We start from the raw sequence: 14,506 nt of genomic DNA on the forward strand, positions 1-14,506 counted from the left end.
TCTATTCTCTAGTTCTTGTCTCCACTCTTTCCTCCCATGTTCCCACTTCCTCAGCCCTGCGTGTCCAGTCTTTCTCTGTCTGGACTCCTGCAGGTGCCTCTGGGTGTTTCCTCTTATTCACAATAGAAACCGTAACCTTACCTTGAAGGGGTTGTGTTGACTATTTCTTTGCTGTGCCTGTCATTAGGAGCATCAGGGTGCTCCTGAGGGAACCGTTCCATGTTCCCACAGATGTGCAAACATGCTTTCATCATCACGGCTGTAGATGACAGTTCCCGTCTTGCACTGGTTTTCAGTAACATGTTTTGAACACTCCTAGACATGGATGTATAGTTTTTCTGACCAGGTCTTCCAGTTCTCCAGCAGGGCATGGCCTTTGCTTCTCTCGTAGCTCAATCTAATAAAAATCTCTAAGTTTACACTAAGGTTTCTCCCTCAGTCGAGTCTCCCGTGCCTTCCAGTCCCAAGGGTGGTCATTGGCTATTCATAAAGATGCATTCATTTATTCAGAAAACTTTGAGCACAGGATGAGTAAGATGGACAAGGACTCTGCCCTCCAGAGCTGGCATTCAGTCATCAATAGATCACGATGTTTATGAGCTGCCAGGTATGCAGGGACAATGGCAAAATGAGCCATGTGGACCAGTGATGTGCCCAGAGGAAAGGGTGCCCGTGCTTTAAACAGACGGGAAAATGGCCCGTTGGTGCTGATCAGAGTTCAGGCCTGATTCAGAGTAAATGTGGTTTCTGTTTGCTTGACTCTTGGACCATCTTTTAAAACTTTAAGTTAGGTGGACAAAAGTGACAGCAATACAACATGGTTTCCCTTTCATCTACTGATGGAGTAGTAACAGTTCCTACTATGTGCCGCTAGGTGGTGCTACACTGATGGTGTATTTCTATTTCAAAACCAACCCTTTTTGGGTAATTTTTTTTTGGTGGGGGGTGGGGGAACAACTTTAATCTTCATGGTGTGAAAGATTACAAGCACAATAAATTAAAAGTCATAGGCTAAACCAAAATTTCCTTTATACAAAGTATTAAAATACAATCACATTTCTAAAGTGAAACCATAGGTATGCAGCTGTAGTCGTAGAGCTATACAGAGGAGCATCAGTGGGGGAAATGTTTGAACGAAGACACTCCTGAATTCCACGTTTTCACCGAGCATCGAAACCACCAATCCTTTAGTCCTTTTCTTGTCCATTATTCTGTATCCACATTCTCTGCATCTGATTGGATCTCTGGACTTGATTTCATTTTCGGTGTGACACTCTCCACAATATATGTCATCGGCTGCTGCTTTGGGGGTTGCACGTCTTTCTGGGTGTCCATTGTTAGTGCCTCGGAGCTCAAACAAGCTCTGTGCACACAAAACCTTTCCCTGGTAATTTTTTTTTAACATGTACGCTTTTTAAAAGAAAGATTTATTTTACATGCATTGATATTTTGCCTGCATGTATGTCTGTGTGAGGGTGTCGGATCCTCTAGAACTGGAGTTACAGACAGTTGTGAGCAGCCATGTGGGGGCTGGGAATCGAGCCCAGGTCCTCTGAAAGAGCATCCAGTGCTCTTGAGCCATCTCTCCAGCGTTGGGTAATCATTTCCTTTTTTTTCTTTTTTTTGAAAGTAATTTTATTAAATTATAAAAGTTTCCATTTACGCCCCTCTCCCCAACACCCTCCCACTCCCCCCACTCCAAATGAAGAGCAGAAGGACGAAGAAAATGAAAAAGGAAATAAGGACTGCGAGGGATGCTATCACCCACTGATACAAGGGGACGGATCTAATGAGGGTAATCATTTCTTTAGCCAATGCAGTAAAGTGTTTAATCAGTGAAATATTAATATTTAAATCAATATTTTGAAGCATATAATCAATTACATAAAATACCTCGTTGGTTAAAAGTACAATGTTTATATGAAGAAAAAAATGATCCATGGTTTGCATAAAATATTTTAGGGGGCATGAGTTGACATCACCGTGTGTGGACAAACTGCTAAGTATTATTTACCAGGTAGATGAGTGTAGAATGAGATTGCCTATTGGACTGGAGACAAACTTATCTTTGACTGATCACCTGGCTCTCCTGGGAGAGGGTGCTGAAAAGTATCAAATGGTTTTGTGGAGAGTAACTCATCTGAAAGGAAAAGGAAGAGAGTGATATTTACAGGAAAAGCTGGCAGGCGATACACGCCGTCACAGGCTGGCAGGCCGTAGCTCCAGAACAAAGTTGGCCTGTCAGGGCATTGTGACAGGTGGAGGTGGCTAGATACTGGTCGGTGGAGGTCACCTTAAGAGTAGCGTTTGATTAGGAATTTCGGGTAAACCTGGTAAAGCTAACAACTGGGTTTGCCATTCTGCCACACTGTGCAGATATTCCTTCAAGGAAGAGGGGAGTGGCAGGGCCAGGCTTATGATCTGTCCTAGGTCTCTTGTGCTGATGGCTGAGAGTCTGGCAAAAGCACTCACAGGAAAAGAATTTCTTCCGGTTCACAGTTCAAGGGTGCTCTATGGTGGCAGAAGTCTGAAGCAGTGGATCACATCTCAGGGACAAAACAGAGTGGTGAGTCTCTGTCATGGCCATTCTGCCCCATCAGGCCACCCAGGGGACTAGACACACCCCAGACAAAACACACACATACACACATACACACATACACTCACACACACACACACACACACACAAAATAATCTCGCCTAGACACACCCTAAATACACCCATATTTGAGATTGTATCAAATTAACAATTGAGATGAACTATTTCAGATTAATAAAGAGGGCATCCTATGTGTAGGATTATAAACGAGAGTCAGATGTGGCATGTGCTGATCATCTCAGGACTCTGGACACAGAGGCAGAGTATTCCTGCAAGTTCAAGGTCAGCCTGGGCTCTATAGCAAGATCCTGTCTCAAAACAACAGAAACCATGAAAACAAGAGGGAGAGAGAGGGAGGGAGGGAGGGAAAGGGAGAGAGAGAGAGAGAGAGAGAAAACCTATGAATGAGAAGATTGTGTTGTGATCACCGTTGATGCTTATTTGTGTTATTAAATGGGAAGTAACGCCTGTGTTTAACTGAAGGGCAAAGTCAGAAGGATTTTGTTTGAATTGGATGGAGCTCCTCTAGGAAGCACTGTGTTTGCTTCTGCTACATGCTGCAGTCTTTCTAGTGTGATCAGCCTGAACACTAAAGATATCTTTATTGAGTTAGAAAAGCAAGTGCCAGGTAATGGACAATAGGAGGTGAACAGGAAACAGGTACCTCCTGCCCCAAGCGTCAGTCTAGAGCTTGCCCAGGCTGGTGCCTTGCGTCTGGAGCGAAGTCTGCTCTTTAGCGCTCCAATAGTATCGTCCCTGAAGTTCCGAGTGTTAAAACACTTGCCAAAAGCGACTTGCTTTTCTTTTGTACTTGGGCTCTTCATTTCAGTACTGTGAGTTATTAGTCAGTGGGCCTGTATTTCAGCTCTTCCAATGACCAGCGTGCCACCTTCAGCACAATACTTAGATTCTCCAAACCCCATTTGCTTAGGAAACCGAGAGCGTCATAGGGTGCTCTAAGAATTAAGCGACGTGGTGCACGCTTCCTGGTTGAGTTAGACGCTCTTTAAATACTGGTTCCGCGCTTCCTTGGAGTCAGACTCCTCCTCATTGCTATCATTTTATTTTATATGTTTGTGCATTCTGTGGAGGTGGGTGCGGTGGAAATGTGCACTCACAGGCATGCGCGATAAATATGATCGACCGCAGAATGTCTGCTCTTATTCTGATGTCCACTTAACAACGTTTTAGAGATTTATGCAGGGTGGGAAGAGTCTCTAAGCAGCGTGACGCCACTTGACTTAAAGCCAAGGGCTGCCTGGTATAACGGATGATAGCCCCTCTTCACAGAGTCTGTCTTTGGAGCCCCTGTCAAGGATGAACCTTCGCACATGCCGGCGAGTGCTGGTCTTGGCCACCGGTTCACCTCAGGACATTGTCTGCTCCGAGCAGAGGGTGAGCGCCAGTCTAAACAACACGCAGGGTATGACCCCGTAAGTGTGCTGGAGAAGCTGTAATCCGCCGTTTTATTTTACCTGGGATGATTACTGTTTCTAAACATCACTGTAACAATAGCTCGTACCCACATGGTTTATACAAAGCCACCATCCTGATTCCCCTAGCTAGGGAAGTGTGCGCGCCCTGTGACTTTTGATGAGAAGATGGAAGAAGTGTCACCATGTCGGTCCTGGGTAGCTTAGCAGACCTGGCAGCTTCTGCTTCCTGCCTCTTAGAAGGCCACTTCTCCGGGTGTGCCCTCTAAAAACGCAGCTTCGAGTTCATAAGGATCCCAAACCGCAAGAGAAGCCAGATGAAGCTGCTCCTGTCGACACCAGCCAAACTCGGAACTGACCGGGCCCTCAGCTGCTGGTCCTGATGCCCGCAAGCAGCTGTCCTCCGACTGTGGCTGTGTGAGAATACTCAGGGAGGACGGCCTAGTGGAGGCCAATTGGCTTGCAGAACTTGGAAGTAGATTTAGTGGTGGCTTTTCTGCGGTGAGATATAGCAGGTGGGGCTAAGAGGTGGCTGTAAAGTGTCAGGATCCTGGACTAGAGATGAAAAACAAATGGGAAAGATTCCCAGAAGACCATTAGGGACACGAAAAGACCTTGCCGGAACTCAAGGCCTGGGGACAGCAAGGAAAATGACCCTGGAGGCTGGAAGTAGGGACCCTTGTTTTGCTAACTCTGTCTACCTTTGTCAGAAAGAACACGCTGGTCCAGTAGAGGAGATCTGGCAGAAAGCGCGAAGGGCAACTTTCTTCTAGATGAATTTGGTGGAATTTGAGAAAAGAGATGAGGTTAAGGAAGGGGTTTCTCTCTGTGCACAGCAGCGCACACCTTTAATCCCAGCACTTGGGAGGCCAAGGCAGGTGAATCCTCTGAGAGTTCAAGGCCAGTTTGGTCTACATAATGAGTTCTAGGGAAGCCAGAGATATATAGTGGGACCCTGTCTTGAAAACAAACAAACAAACAATAAAAAGAAGTTGCTCAATTCCTGATTGTAGAGGCCGTAGTCCAGAACAGTCTTCAGGCAAATGAATTCACACTATTTTTCAAATTCGCTTATTTGAGAAAAATTTCCCTATTCTCTAAAAAAAGACTTTGTTGTTCAGTTTTGTTGTAACTGTTGGTGCGCCACCATTTCTGTGTCCAACTCATGATGGTTCATGGTTCCTGGTTTCTTAGTCTTTTTTCAGCTTACAAAGAACTTTGCTGTGTGTTGTTTCGATTCTTCTCCCCACCCTGGGGCAGTGAGAGAGCCCCCGCTGCTGCACAGTACTGCAGGCGGCCACAGTCATCGCTCCTTCCTCTCCAGCTGCAAGATGCCAAGTGTTGCCTGGCTTGATGCTTTCGTTAGGTTCTCTCCTCTCTGTGTGGTGAAGTATTATGATTCACTGTAAGGGATGAGCGTATTAAACCAGAGGCACAAACATTAGCCATACCAAAAACACCCTTGGATCCTTCCTGTCACTTCTTGTCCAAACTCCACATCAGCCTTTGCTTTAAGGAGATAACTAATATTATGACTTTATTATTATTTTTTTGTTGTTTCTTTGAGACAGGGTTTCTTTGTGTAACAGCCCTGGCTGTCCTGGAACTCTCTTTGTAGATCAGGCTGGCCTCAAACTCACAGAGATCCACCTGCTTCTGCCTTCCGAGTGTTGGGATTAAAGGTGTGCTCCCCCACCGCCCGACAATAGCTAGCAATTTTAAGCTGGAATCTTCAATAGGTGGATACTTTCTGTCATCTCACAAAATGTCATTTTCATTGTCTGTGTTACAGTCAATATTTTTCAGGCTTTTTAGGGCTGTGATGCGATACTAGTGTCACTTTTGATCTGTAGATGACAGAAGTGACCCTGCCAATCTTTGTACTTATTTATTCTTCTTTTTTATTTTTTTAACCAGGTATAGCGTTTTATGGTTTCTGCATGCTGATAAATTGGTTTTCTACATTCTTTGGGCTGTAAAAAGTTTGCTCAAGTGTAAAATCAGTGTGTTGGCTCAGTCGGTCTCTACTTTTTAATCTTTCCTACGCTCCTGGTACATCTGTTTTTCAGATGCTGCGGCTCAGTCCCATTGGACCAGCAGATGGCGCTCTTGACATCCGAATAGGATTTGAGTCCTCTGGGGGCTCTTGATACCTGAATAGGTTAGGGGAAGTGGTTACTGTTTGCTCACTGTGCACATTAGACTTTGGCCTAGACATGCTCCTTCAGCGGGTTCATATTTATGTAAGTATGTTCTCAGGCCCACGTCAATGATTGATTCTATGTGTGGGAAGGACTTCCGTGACACAATTCACCACACAGGAGAAATGTCTCCGTGGCGAATGAAACAGACAGTGATAGAGATACAGCCCAGGGTTAATTGTCAGTCTGATTTAGTGGCCCTTGCATTCCAGGATCTCCTAGGAGACGAAGCTCATTCTTCTAATCTGTAGAATTTTGGAACTGGGAAATCTGTCTAATAGCTATTATGATCATAAACGGGACACAGGAGCCAAGGAAATCCAACACATTTTAAAATCACATGTAAACTTATAATACTTACAGATGTTATCTTAAATGAACACCATTAACCCAGATTTAACTTCATTTTCTCTGCTTTTCTCAATATTCCCGGTGGCTCTCCAGTATTGATTATTATTCTTCATAGGTAGCCACAATCAATTGTAAGGTGTGGGGCTATATTTCTGTCTAGGATTTCCAATAAATGCCCCGAGAGCTGCATTGAAGCTTCCAGCCCCACTTCATGGTGTTTCATCAACTGAAAACCAAGTCAAACACTGAAGATTCCCCCAAAGCTAGGGCAGGAATAACGTCCAGCCCTTGTACATAAACTTGGACACATCGTGTTTCCCATGGTGTCTGTCTTTTCACTGGGTGTCCAGAGGTTGAAAGTAACCCATGCTGGTTGTTTCAACACACTCATCCTGTCTGGCCCTGGGGCTTCACGTCTAGCTGAGCACTGCAACTGGGCAGTATTTGGAACAGATGGCAAAGACTGAGTATCTTCACAGACAGGCTTGCTTGCCTTCTCTTTCTTCTCCCACTGCCCGGTCCTCCTCTGCGAAAATGTCACATACCCGGGTGTAACTAAAGTAAAACTTTAAGAAGCAAATGTACTCAAGAAGGCCGATTGTTTCCCTCATGCTGTTTCAAATTCATGCTGGATGTTTTCCTGGGAGTGGGTTAAGCAGTACTTCGGAAGCCTGAGTGAATCAAAAGCAAAGCCGCCAGTCAGGAACTTAACACATTAAACGCCAAATTCTTCGCTTTTAAAGGCTTCATGGCTGGAAAGTTTTGACCCCTGTTTTAGGATTACTGTTGCTGTGATGAAACACCATGTCAAAGAAACTTGGGGAGGAGAGGGTTTATTTGGTCTAATTTGGTCTAGGCTTCCACATCACAGTTCATTATCAAAGGAAGTCAGGACAGGAACTCAAACACGGCAGGAACCTGGAGGCAGGAGCTGATGCAGAGGCCATGGAAGGATGCTGTTACAGACTTGATCCTCAGGTTTGCTCAGCCCATTTTCTTTCCTTTTCTTTTCTCTTTCTTTTTTGTTTTTCAAGATAGGGTTTCTCTGGGTAGCCCTGGATGTCCTGGACTCCCTCTATAGACCAGGCTGACCTCAAACTCAGAGATCCTCCTGCCTCTGCCTCCTGAGTGCTGAAATTAAAGGCATGTGCCACCACCACTTTGCTTGGCTTCCTTTCTTATAGAACCCAGGGCCACCAGCCCAGAGATGGCACCACTCATAATGGCTATAGTTCCCAACCTTCCTAATGCTGTAGCCCTTTAAGACACTTTCTCATGTTGTGGTGACCCCCAACCAGAAAATTATTATTGTGGCTACTTCATATCTGTACCTTTACTGTTATGAATCATAATGCAAATATCTGTGTTTTCTGATGGTCTTCAGTGGCCCTTGTGAAAAGGTCACTCAACTCCCCAAGGGGGTCACAATCCACGGGTTGAGAACGACTGCATAATTGGCTGGGTCCTTCCACATTAATCACTAATTAAGGAAATGCCATATGGGCTTGGCTACAGCCCAGTCATATGGAGGAATTCTCTCAGAAGACTTTAACCCGTGTCAAGCTGACCTAAGACTAGCCTGCTGAGGAAATGAGGCTCAGACAGGCTTTGTGATACTGTGTCTCTCCTACAGCCACAGTCTGAACCCAGAGTCTTTGCTCTTAACCACAATGGTGGTGGCCTTCACTTGACCTCACTTCAATACTGATTATTATTATTATTATTTAGAGGTTGGACCTTCTTATGTTGCCCTGGCTGGCCTGGAACCTGCTGTGCGGACCAGACTGGCCTCAGATGCAGAGATCCACTTGGCTCTGCCTCGCAAGTGCTGAGATTAAAGGCGTGTGCCGCCGTGCCAGCTTTGGTACTGATTTTTGAAAAGTCCGCCAGAATGGAAAGTTCAGTGTCTGAATCTGTTTTTTATTTAAATTTCTACAAGCTTTCTCATAGCTCATGTCTAGCTATATGCCCAGATTTACCCACTGTGCTGCTTTCTGCCTTTTATCATTTTGGCCTTACTCCTCTTTGCTTCTAAAAACACACCCAATGCTTAGTGTATAATACGGTGCTATATCTCCTGCATCTTAATACTTGGGCATTTAAGGTGGAATAGCAAGTGCTGAAACTATAAAATTAACATAGTATATGCCCGTCGATCTTCTCAGTACAACTTATATTTAATGATGGCCTTTATTTCATTGAAATTTAGAAAAACGTTTTCATACAATTTTCCTCTGAAAGCATGCTTGGTTCATTCTTCCTAAGTTGAGTCTGGAAGATGACATTTACATACTTGGCTTCCGTTGCATAACGAAGCACCTAAGCTGTCTTCAATAAGTTGAGGCACAAATTAAACAATATGCCTATGAAGGTGGTTCACGTCTTCAACCACGGATTTAAATTGAGACCCTTTTGATGAAATAATCAGAATCCTGAAGATAGTCATCGCTATCTTAGATGATAGGCCAAGAGTCTACTGAGATGCTTGGGAACACCCAGCTCCAAGGCAGGTTTGGGTGTGAGCTCGGCGGATATGTTTACGTCTATGGCAAATGGTCCACAGGTGACCCGAGCATAGACAGGGTAGGTCTGCTTGGACTGTGAGAGAAAAATCTCTCAAGCCAAGGGTTCCCACACTCCTCAGATAAGCAGCCAGAAGACCCGCTTGGAAGGTAATTTCCAGAAAGTTGGAACATCCCTCAAACACTTAGACATTGACAGGAGCTCCTAATTCCAAGTATTTGAGCTTGACCCACCAGTGACGTTTCATTTGATTGGTTAAGGTTTTGCAACACTGGTTAATATCCTTCAGATAAAATCCATAGTATAAAATCCCAAGTCCTTCGGGTGGTCCCATGCTTGCCTCTCTGCCTCTTTTAGGGACCTCACCTCCTAGTCCCCTTGTTATGTCATTCAGTCAACACTGCCCCCGTCTGGTCACGGCACTCACAATTCCAGTCTGGAGGCCTTGCTCCCTCTTTTCCTGGATGGCCCATTCCCTTTCCTCTTTCAAATATTTGTTCAAAAAAGTAGTTTCTCGACGAGGCCCTCCGTTATCTGCCTTTGAGAAGCAAGGCTCTTGTATTTCTCCCCCATAGCACTTGCCCTGCTTTTATCTGGTGCAAAATTGGCTTCTTTATGTCGTCCATCGAGATTAGAACTGGAACCACGTTGGAATCAAAGGTGCGGCCTAGAGTAGGGGACACAGTATGCACTCAGTAAGTATTCCGTGCACGGCCACAATAAACTCCTCAGGGGCTGGTTAATTTGTTGAAGAGTCCAGGCTAGTTGGCACCGTCTCTTCTTTGTGGTTTGGTGACTGTCGTCCTCACAGTTAGCTCCCACCCCATCTAATGCTGGCAGTTGAACCTGGGACCCCCACATGCTAGGTAGGTATTCTACAGTTTACTCATAAATTCTTGAACTGACTCTGAGTACCTGCATCCTCGATTGGATCTGCCCAGCTCATCCCTCCGATCGCCTCTGGTGGCTCTCACATGTTTTCACTGTCTCCTTTACTTAGAGATGAGTGCAGTTGGTAGAGAGGCTGCGGCTATGCAACCCCCATACTAAACCAAACCCCACAATAAACCATAGCACACACATCATTAGGTAAGGGCTTCTTTCTTCATCCACAGTGCCGTGTCATGTGGGATTTGGTTTCACGGTAAACACGTTTCCGATGAACGGACCATCACCTACGTTACTCGAGTCCACAAACATTTAGTGAATTGATGGACACAGTGATTTTTGTCACTGTTTGTGTTTCGTTCCATTTTGTAGCTTGGGTAACTTCTAAAACAGTGCCCGTCTCTGGAACTGCACCCTGTTTGCAAGTTAATAAGTTGGTCCTGTTACTGTTTCATGGATATTGGCAGAAAACTTGAGACTTCTGGGTCAAAGACAAAGGACTTTGTTACAGGGGAGTGAGCTGCATGGGGTTCCTGGCAGCAACACCCTCCTGGTCCCGCAGGGTTGTGATAGATGCTGTACACATGGGCGGCTGGTTCACTGCTGCAGAACCCTGACTTTAGCAATGCGCCCTTTCATGGTGCATGGGAGGCCGGGGAAACAACCCCACCTTTTGTCTGCAAGGAGATGCTATCTCATTCTTCATCTTGGTGGGCTGTGGACAGCAACCCTGAGAAATGGCCTGGGGGAAAGAACAGCCATGGCTTCACATGCCCAGCAAAAAAGTACAGGGATCCTCAGAGGCCACAGCTGTCATCTTTCCCTATTATACTCAGATCATTTGCCTTGGCGTTAGTTCGCTCTTTGAATCCAGGATGCACAGGCTCAATTCCCCACTGTATCCTTTTCTAGTGTGGGAATTGAAACAAATCTCTTAAATTCCCATCCATCGTCTCTTTTATGATGGCGACACCCATCCCGTTGATTGGTGGAGGATGAGGACGGAGGGGCTGAGGTTATTCAGAGTTTTGATGTGCCTGCCACCCCGGCTTGCTCTGTTTACTGGGCAGCTTTCTCAAACACTCATGTTGTTTCCCTTGATGAGATGAGGGATACTTTGTGGCACGTGTGTCACAGGTTCCCAGGGGACTAAGTTTATCTCTTCCAAAGGACTCTGGTAGTTGTGAAGTACTCTCCCAGGTGCAAGTGACAGGACAGGAAAAACAGAAATCTTTATCTTTGTGGAGATTATGTTTGAGACGAGGAGATGTACCTCAAATTGGAATATAATAGGAGGTAGGCAATCATTATGAAGAACAATGAATCAGGTAAGGATGATGACTGGAGGCACACATGCTTTTGACAAACACTGTGTGCTTTCAGGGTTAGTCTGAGCCTAAGGAGTGGCCATCCATGGCTTCGCTTAGGAGGAGCTACCTCACCGAGAGGCTTGGCATGAGTGATGTGTTTCATAGGAAGTGATGGAATATTCATGTTAAGTTATGATTTGATGCCACACCTAGGTGGAGCACTTTTCAGTCCTTCAAAGGATTTCTCAAGACAAGGGTGTAAGAAGAGCCCCTGAGGGACTGGAGAGATGGCTCAGTGGTTAGGAGCACTGACTGCTCTTCTAGAGGTCCTGAGTTCAATTCTCAGCAACCACATGGTGGCTTTCAACCATCTGTAATGAGGTCTGGCGCCTTCTTCTGGCCTGCAGACATACATGCAGACAGAATACTGTATGCACAATAAATGAAATCTTAAAAAAAAAAAAAGGAACTCCTTAAAAAGAAAAGGTGCTTTGCTGACTTCACACCTGTTCGTAACTCTTGTTCTCAACGTGACATTTCTCAGGGATGTTTTTTTTTTTCTCATGAAGAGATTCAAAGAGACCAAAGCGTTTGCAAGTGTGTACTTAGATGAGCCATCTGGACTTTCGTTGACATCCCTTCCTTCTGAGAGAAGTCAAGTCTTAGCATCCAGGTCTCCATGTTCTGAATTCTGTAGTTCAACTGCTCTGATCTGAATTCATCCACATGGGCTCTGTAAGCCCAAGGCAGCCTGGCAGGGACTGACGGGCAGCTTTTATCAAGACTATCAGAAACAGGACACATTTGGCTGTGTAAAACGAATCCACCGTGTATGTGTTTAGTGGCAGTTGGCAGCAGCAAGTGAGTCAGAGAGAGTGTTGATAAAAGCTACAGACTCAGCGTTGGGAGACGGGGGAGGTGACAACAGAGATGGCTGGGTGACCAGCCTACCATGACCATGCTGAACACCTTCACAGGGCTGATGAGTTGGTTCCTTGACTGCTAAGAACTGCTTCCTCCCTTTTCCTTGGTAACCAAGGCAACTTGATCTTGGAGGCTGTAGGAGCCTAAAGTCCAGACTGGATGATGCTGGTACACTCCTGACTGAACAAGTCCTCCACAGTCAGGTCAGGTCAAGGACAGGAGCAGAGCAGAGACCCTTCATTCTTTCCACGTTCTTTGTTCTAGGCCAGGACAAATCCTTGAACCTAGCTCAGGGAGGACTCGCCTGAAAATCATAGGAGCCCCCAGTGTTGAGAGGCAGCGGATCTGAGCATTCCAGCAGACTTAGGTTTGGGATTTGATTCACAGCCCTGGAAGCTGCTCTGGAGCCTCTTTAAACAAAAAGCTTAAGGCCGCCTCCGAGATTGCTTTAGACATGAGAGAGTCCAGCTCAGGTTCCTGGCACTGGCTTCTTCTGGCTGCACAGACCCCTTTGTAATTGAACTCACAAGGGAGAAGGAGGGAACAGGATAGAGCTGTGTTGCCCAGTTCTAGTCTGGAACTAAGTAAGACTGGCTTGTGTTAGACAGGGAATAAATTATAGAAACTAATGTATTTGCTTGATATGCCTTCCATTTAGGTCCCGTTGAAAGGTAGGGTGACCTAAGTCAGCTTGCACACTTGGGAAGGGCAGCCACCTTTCCTGGCTGTTGACTTCCTCGGCAGCACAGAGGGTCAAATGTGGCCTCTGAAGTCCCAGTGGGGCCACAATCCCAGCCAGGGACTGCCACAGGGGAGAGGTCCTCAGGGTGGATCAAATGTCATGAATAAGAAACATTATATAAAGTTTATAAAAAAAAATATCAAGTTTTCACCAGCGTCTTGGAACACTGCTCACGTTCAAAGCGATCTAGAGGCAGCTCTCATTTAGAGATATGCTGGTGACCAGGGGCCCTGCACCAGGGGCAGCTCTTTAGAAGTTTTGTGGAGTCTAGGCTGCCGTTTCAGAAAGCAGTTTGCCATTCTTCAAAACTCGTTTCTTCTTGCCCATCTCCTTACTCTGTCTTCCGTGTTTTTATTACCTCTTGTCCATCATTGGGTTTGCAATATTATGTTGAAATAATCTGTAAGTCTCTCTACTCTTCTAAACTTTGACGTCTTCAAAAACAAAGCCTGGGCCATGTAATACATGTGTACCCATCACACTGCACAGGGACCACATAGTTTCAGTGTTTGTTGAGTGCTGAATGATATGTAATTTGAATGTTTATGCTTACACAGACCCAAAGACAGAAACTATGAAGGGAGAGACTCACAGTACAGCCAGTTCCTCATGAACCTGATGAACTCTAATTAGAAATAAATGACCCATTGTCGATCAACTGGGGTCGGGTACAAAATAAAGATGAAATCCAATCAAACTGATATCTGATGTTGTTGAGTATCAAGAAAGGGACACAATTCTATTTGCCTCTGTCAATTAGTTGCCAGTGAGATTGACACACAACTGATGGAGAACCAGGCTTCCCCAGCTTCTTCAGGAAAAGATGTCTGCACATGATGCTGAAAAGCTGAACAGAGGGACGTCTAGACAGAGGGACATCTAGACAGAGGGACGTCTAGACAGGCACTTCATCAACACTGCACACCTGTGGGCCATGGAGGTGGCCAAACCCGCTGCAAAGACAGACTTCAATACCACCAGAGATTTCTGTTCTTTTAGTAACATAGCAATTATAATAGGCTCGTCTATTTATCCCATATATTCATTCACCTATTTAGCAGATACCGGACACAGGCATGGGAAAAAGAACATAGCTCACGCTGATTAAAAATGATCCTGGGCTGGAGAGATAGCTCAGTTGATGAAGTACTTACATCGCAAACTTGAGAACATGGAGCTCAAACTCCAGAACCCAGGTAAAAGTGCCAGGTGTGGTGCACACCTGTACCAGTGCTGGGGAGATAGACAGAAGATTCCCAGGGCCGGCTGGACAGCCAGGCTAACTTAATTGCTGAGTTCCAAGCCAATGGGAGATTCTGTTTCAAAGGAAGCAGATGATATTTTTTTTTCCAAGACAGGGTTTCTCGGTGTATCTTCCTCTATCCTGGAACTCACTCTGTAGACCAGACCAGGCTGGCCTCAAACCCACAGAGATCCACCTGCCTCCGCCTCCTGAGTGCTGGGATTAAAGGCGTGCGCCACCATGCCCACTGCAGATGGCATTTTCAGGATGATACTTGGGGTTTCCCTGGGTC

The sequence above is a fragment of the Myodes glareolus genome, chromosome 17 (genome assembly GCF_982192425.1).
Source record: "Myodes glareolus chromosome 17, mMyoGla1.1, whole genome shotgun sequence".
In the NCBI taxonomy this organism is placed as follows: Eukaryota; Metazoa; Chordata; class Mammalia; order Rodentia; family Cricetidae; genus Myodes; species Myodes glareolus.